Source organism: Lynx canadensis, chromosome B2 (genome assembly GCF_007474595.2).
Source record: "Lynx canadensis isolate LIC74 chromosome B2, mLynCan4.pri.v2, whole genome shotgun sequence".
NCBI lineage: Eukaryota > Metazoa > Chordata > Mammalia > Carnivora > Felidae > Lynx > Lynx canadensis.
Genome location: NC_044307.1, coordinates 110381054 through 110388372, shown reverse-complemented (window position 1 = coordinate 110388372; position 7319 = coordinate 110381054). Strand labels below are relative to the sequence as shown.

Below are 7319 nucleotides of genomic sequence, written 5' to 3'. Positions count from 1 at the left end.
AAAGAATGTAATATACCTCATTAATAATTTTCATATCAATTATATGTTGAAATGATGTATTTTGGGTATTTTAAGTTAAAATATATTAACTAAAATTATTTTGATGTGTTACTCTCACCTTTTTTAATGTGACTATTAGAAAATTTAAAGTTACTTATGTGACTCACATTTATGGCTGGCATTCAATTTCCACTGGATAGTACTGTTATAGAACAAACAGAATTGGGTCTGAAGTTGTTAGTCTCACTGGTCTTACTTGAGATTTTTTTGTGGGGAGAGGAGAGGATTCTTTGTTTTATGGATGAAGCAAGAGAAAACAACACTGTCCTGTTGAGTCTTTAATGTATCAATTGGGGTTTGAGTTTCTTTGTAGAAGCAGGAAATACCAGTCGCATTCCATAATAAATGAGGGAGATGTGGACTAACCCAAAAATGCACTGAGAATGAGCTTTCTGTTGGCTTGTGCAATGGTTAGAAACTGTGTTAAGTCCTTTGGTCAATCTGATTTTGTTCTGTTGGCAACATTAAACGGAGGCAATTATTAAACAGATTTTTTTATTTTAAAAAATGGGTACTATTAAAATGAGCTTAAGAATGCTGTATATAATGAGAGATGGTGCTAATTTTATTCAAGGATATGTCCTTTTATATGTAGGCCTAAACCTTGCTCTTCTCTGAAATTAAACAAAAATCTTCTAAAACCCAATGGACTGTAGCATAACATTAAGTTATATATTTCTCCAAGAATATCTTCATTCAAGATATCCATTCATCTCATTCATTATTTAAATATATTGTATAGTCAGAGTAACATAATAGTAGATTCTAAGATGGAGTTGACATTACACAGCCCCACACTTCAAGGGCCTTAATATTTTTATTCATTGACTCAACAGATATTTATTGAGCACTTACTATGTCCCAGGCACTCTGCCAGGCATTAGGGATGCAATGGGAAGTATAAATAGAATAAGATCACTGACCTCTAGAAATTACAGTTCTGTGTAGGTGGTGGACATTTATCAAATAATCATATGTGAGAGTTCTGAGAAGGAGGAAGCAAGGAGAATTCAAAGCTTGTAAATAAAAGGAGGTATGGCTCTTCCAAATGTAACAGGAAGAGTAAGGCCCTGAATCTAAATAGGTACAAAACAAGCCAACGTGTTTGACATAAAGTGTGTGAGAGGAAAGCAAATGTAGATGGGATTCCTAACATATTGCAGCTACATGGTCTAGACATAATAATCATTCATTATTTAGACATGGCTAACTACTCAGAGCAAAATTTAATTTCACAGAATTGTCAAGAGTTAAGAGTAAACTCATCCATTAGTGCTGAATTACAGTTTGGTGGAGGGAATACCCAGCTAATAACAGCAGAAGGAAACACTTGGCAATACAGACAGGCTTGTTGTTATCATCTAGGAAATCCATTATGTACTAAGACTGGACTTCCATACTGCCAAAGACCCTTCAGCGGGTCTAAATAACAAAGCGGGATACCATTGCAAAAACTTTGAAACATAGGTCAACAGAGGTCCAGTGACTGGGCATGCAGAATGTGGATGAATGGGGCATGGAAGGAGAGAAAGATGATAAGACCTAAGATAAAAACAAAGCCATAAGACCTTTTCTATAAGGAATATTCAGGAACGATGTTGACCTGGAGAACATTGTGGAAGCTCAGTGGCCAGTACTAGACATGATCCAGATGATATTAGCAAGTGTGTTCAATGTTGGAGCACTATGACCAAGTTCAGTCTGTCAGGAAGCATTGCTTAATACCAAGTCCCCAGTTTGGAAGAGGACATAGGGTTGGAGAGTCCCTAGTTTTTTCTTCTTGAAGTCACTGTTGCCTCCAATGATTTTGATATACTTTTAAAAACACGGCTTTATGTTCAAATACTTCCCAGATAGATAGAGTTTTGTGTGTGAAGTTGTGTGAGGGACTCTTCAGAGGAGACTCTTTATGGTAATTCTGATGTGCACCCATCCCTAGAAAAGTACAATTATTTTAGGAACTGAGGGGCAGAGAATGATTCATAATCTTACCGCCATAAAAACTTGGGAAGGCAACCAAAGAGGATAAGCAATGACAGAGAGATACAAGTCACGATCCTGAGCAAGTTTGTAAAAAGGAAATGGTACTTTATTTATTTACTTATATATATATTTAACATTAATTCATTTTTGAGAGAGGGAGAGAGAGATGGAACGTGAGTGGGGAAGGGGCAGAGAGGGAGGGAGACAGAATCTGAAGCAGGCTCTAGGCTCTGAATTGTCAGCACAGAGTCCAACACAAGGCTTGAACTCATGAGGTAATGACCTGAGCCAAAGTAGGATGCTTAACTGAGCCACATAGGTGCCCCTATTTATTTATTTTTTGAGAGAGACAGAGACAGAAAGACAGAGTGTGAACCAGGGAGGGGCAGAGAGGGAGACACAGAATCTGAAGCAGGCTCCAGGCTGTGAGCTGTCAGCACAGAGCCCGACGCAGGGCTTGAACCCACGAACTCTGAGATCATGACCTGAGCTGAAGTCAGATGCTTAACAAACTGAGCCACCCATGTGCGCCTATTCTTTGGATCTTTAGAAGGGATCCCAGTAAATATTCCCTCCTCATAAACTTTCTTATGTTGTGCAAGGATTGTCAGTCCTACCCAGTGTAAAGTCTTCCACTAAAGCAAAGTTTCCCAATTATACCTGAATGGTCACTATCACAATTGAAAAATTAAGACCCACTTGTGCTGCCTGTGCCTCAGCCTTCTTCCAAAATCTCCAGTCATTATCGTGTTTCTCCTCCATTTGTCTGTGTGGGTCTCCTTCTCCCAGCCAAATGACCTTTGAACCCAAAAGAAATTCCTCAACACCTGAATCAAATAACAGAATCCCTTTAGCAGGTCTCCCCATTCTATGCTCCAGTGCCCCAACCAAACCAAATGTATATATGTGTATGTATATTTTGTGTGTATGTCTCTCTCTTTATATATATATATTCATATGAATATATATGTGTATATATAGTCTGTGTGTGTGTGTCTATATGAATCATAGCGGTATATGGTTTCTAAGAAAATCCACATACCGCATGTGCTGGAATTCATTAATGAATTTTAGTGCTTATCACATTTACTATTATACCATTTCCCAACTGGTAGAAAAATATCTCAATATTTAATAAGCAGTATGGCTGCTTGATGTGTGCCCTCTGAGTATAATCCCTGGTTTATTATATTTCAGACAAATAGATTCAACACTCCAAAGAAGAGTAAACCTTCATAAGCCCCACCAAAGAGATTTTAAATAAAATATTCATACACATACATAGACACACAAGCAAGCTGTGTACACACACACACACACACACACACACTAAAGTGACACTATTTTAAGTATATCCAGTATTTCTAAACATAGAAATCTTTCTTTTCACAGATTTGCAGTTTAGCAGTCCCAGCGGTGAAGGTTCTCTCTGCCAACAGGAATACTCTCCCTTGCAGCATGAAAGGCTCTTTGTTACTGTGTTCCTGTGCTACTTTTCCATTCAGCATGTTGCAGAATACCACAGTTATTCTCCACTCTGTTACAAAGAAAAGAAAAGAAAATGGTGTTTCAGAACATGAGTAGAATTGCTAGAAAGGGGGGGTGTGTGGATTTTTAATAATCTGTGCACTGCAACATTATGGATTCTCATCTTTATAGTGAAGTCAAGGTCATGTCTTCCAAAATTATGAGGGTCTCTGAATGTTAACAGCACACTTTGAGATCCTCTACCTATAACTAGGTGCAGTTACACAATTCCTTGGGGACCACCAGACCATTCTACAAAAGGCTCCAGGATGCATGGTGATCAGGGCCTACAGGAGGGCAGGAGACTTCTCTTCCCCACTCCGTAACACCCTTTATTTGGTAACAGTACAATGGTATGTCTTTAAGGTACCTCTCCACTCTTGCTCTCAGTCCATGCATTTTAGGTGGGGCTAACTTTGCACCATAACTTTGCTCTAAAAATGAGCTCATGACCCCCAGACAAACTGATAATATTCAATCTCAGGTCATTAACTGAAACTTTTGTAAGAGATTCTTTCTTTAAAGTTGCCAAACTGGTGAAACATAAGTCTGAAGCTTTGGGTGAATATTTTTGCCCTAACTGGAAATTTCAGAATGGATCCAGCACATAGAAAAGAACTCAGAGTCAAAGATGGTAAAGTAGACATGGGCATGTGCCATTTAGGTCTTTCTTCAAGGAAGGACTGATTGCCCACCTGCAAGGAGCATGGTCAGCAGATGGCCTCCAGCTGTCAGCTTCTTCAGAGTCTGCCTCAGCTACAGAAGGATTCCCCACCTGAGGTCATGCCCTTCCTGGCTCAGCCCACATTAGTGAATGAACAAGGTCAGATATAAAGCCTGGCCATTTTGGCTGACCTTGGGAAAGATGCCCTAGTCAATATTTAATACAGAGCTCCCCATTGTGTTGGCTGCAGTTTTGCAGGGCCCACCCCCGCCCCACCTGTCCCTTCACAGGTGTTAATCCCTTATAAATACCTTGCACTCTGAGCTCCATCTGAGGATCTGTTTCTGGAGAACTCTGCCTGTGATGGGTAGAAGAAAACAGATGACTGATATATCATTTGAGAAAACTGCTGTGGCTGAAATGGATTCTCTTTCAAGACTTCCAATATACTGAGATATTCTTGACAAAAAACAGGCTCTATATACCGTAGCCCAAAGGTGTCATGGAAATTCTGAATATATCTGTTTTTACTTGGATATCTCCTGTTTTCGCATCTCTAACCACAAACTCTCCACTCTCCTCAAACTAATATGGTAATCCATCTTAATCTTCTCAGGTTTATGAGAAATGAAATCTTGCCACCCAAGTTACTGAAGAAAATATAAATCACTAATGAAGGAGAAGGACTTGAGTCTAGAAATTTCTTATTTCAAAGCCTATTGTGGGCAACAAGGAAAAGACCTCTTTAAGAAGCAAGAGTAAGTTTGTTCCTAAGGTAAGAAAACCAATATGCCCAGCTGCAGGGAGCCAGAAGCAGAGATGGAAGAAATGAGATTATGAGCTAACATTCATCCCTAATTTATTTTTCCTTCCATTCATAGCTTTTGTTTATGACTTTCAATTCTGCCCCATTCTATTACATGCAGACTTTATAGTTCCCCAAAACATTTTCTCACTCCTTGTTCTATTAAAAACCTGCTTATGTATGATAACACAATGCTATCCTCTATCCCATTTTCTATATAATGTTCACATCCATACCACACTTAGACCTTAGCAAAGGAGCCCCTACTCTGAGCACTAAACATTAGAGGACCTCATTGGACCTGCTTTCAGCTATCCTTCTTTCAGTGAGGTGAGCTGTATGTAGGGTCAAGCTATATGTTTGTGCTTTCCCTTTCAGAGCACACTCTAGGTTCCAGGGACAACAAAACTTCATATTCCCTGCATAGACCACTTCCTGTGGCCATACTCCAAAAGTACCTACCATACTGTTAGTGTGTACAACTCCAGGCCCAAGGGGATGGCAAGGATGTGGCTGTTTGTGGAGAGTGAGGACAGAGATTACAATAGTGGGCTAAGATTAGGAAGAGAAAAGGGGTGTGCTGTGCACCAGAATCCAGCATGGAACTCTAAAGAGTTCCAGAATTTTAAATTGGAACTGAGCCAAAAGGTAAAGGCAAGTTTTTTATCACTATTATTTTCATTTGTCTTTGTTTCTTCTTCTAAATCACTGAATTGCCCTATTATTTCCATCTTTAATAACTTGAAGTGTCAGATTTATAGAAAGTCAGCATTGTAGCTTCTTCTGAGAGAAATCATAGGTCTAAGAGACCATTAGTCTGTATAAATTCATGATGTTAACTTGATTGTATCCTTGTTACTAACTAGAATTATTATCGCTCTCCTGTCTCCTAAACCAACTGAGCAAAATACTTGTTGAGTACCACTTACATTACTGAGTACCTATTATGTTAGACACTGAGAATTCAAACGATATGGATCCATTTTCTGCTTTTGAAAGGTTGATATTCTAGTGTTTGTAGTGTAGTGTTTGTATGTGTGTGATGGAGCCTGAAAAACAATGGTTAAATTATAATGTAACTATGAATAATTGATAATTAATTAATGATGATTTATAATAACTGAATTTGGGAGAGGTAGGTGAGAAGGGCTGGCAGGGAGAGGAATGGGTCTTAGATGATTTCAGAGAAAAGGTGGCAGTGTTTAAAATAACATTCTGTGTTCAAGAAATACCAAGTAGCTCTATATTGCCAGATCTTCAACTTAGGGGGTTAAGAAAGACATGATTAAAAAATAGCCCAAAATGCCAGGAGGCAGGTCATGGAGGACGTCGGGTGCCCTCGTATTATAAGGCATTGAGATTTTACCCTATAGATTGAGGGAAACAATTAAAGAGTGTTATATAGGAGAGGGACATGATCATATTTAAATCTTAGAAAGATCATTTGAGGACAGAGGTGGACAGAGGCAGGATTGATTCAAGGTAGGGTGACCACATAATTGTTGCCCAACTGGAATACCAAAAAGGGAGCACTGTGATCATCCCACTCAGAAAATAGGCATAATCTAGAACTATCCCTGGAAAAATAGAATGTATGTTCACCATAATTTGAGGGGATTTAAGGGCACAGGGACCATTTACTAAGTTTCTGAAATGATATATGTTTGAGACAAAGAAGCCTGAAGGAAAGCAATAGTGGGGGGGATCAAAGGGAAGGACAAATCTAAGAGATAGAAGATAAAACCAGGAATCTTTTATTTATTGGTTGTAAAGATAAGAAAGAGGACAGGACTTCTGCTCTCATTTCAGGCATGTATAAAATTTGGAAGATGTTCCATCTGTCCTTATAACAACAACAGAAAAAAAAAAAAAAAACAAACCTGAACAAACTGAAAATCAGTGAATTTTCTTGGACCCATCACAGAACTGTAGTTGAAAGGCAAACCTTCACCACCAAATCTGGCAAGACAGAAAAATCCAGAGTCACAGCTAAGATATATTTACCTGAGGTAGAAGCCTCTGTAACCATAAACTACTAGGAAAACTCAAATGGTAATTTTAATGAATTACTGAAAGCTGAGTGTGTATTAGCATGAGACAGAGAAACTCCTTAGAAGTGCAGTATTGGGGGACCACTCACACTTTCATGGGTTCTACATCCAGAAATCCCAAGAGTTTCTTTTTGTTAAAAGCTAATAAAATCCCCTTGTGACTCTGGCAGGGACCATTTGAAACAGGTGCAGAGCTCTATAAAAAAAGTCCTACTTCCAGAGGAAAAGA

General features: G+C 38.7%; 1 long non-coding RNA gene across 1 annotated transcript; it reads right to left on the bottom strand.

Moving 5' to 3' along the window:
* Positions 1-3331: 3331 nt before the first annotated feature.
* Positions 3332-6992, bottom strand: LOC115513414. The gene is made up of 3 exons (XR_004343694.1): positions 6920-6992; positions 4546-4592; positions 3332-3580 (listed from the first exon to the last, which is right to left on the bottom strand). It is a non-coding gene; the product is annotated as an uncharacterized LOC115513414 (long non-coding RNA).
* Positions 6993-7319: the final 327 nt, after the last annotated feature.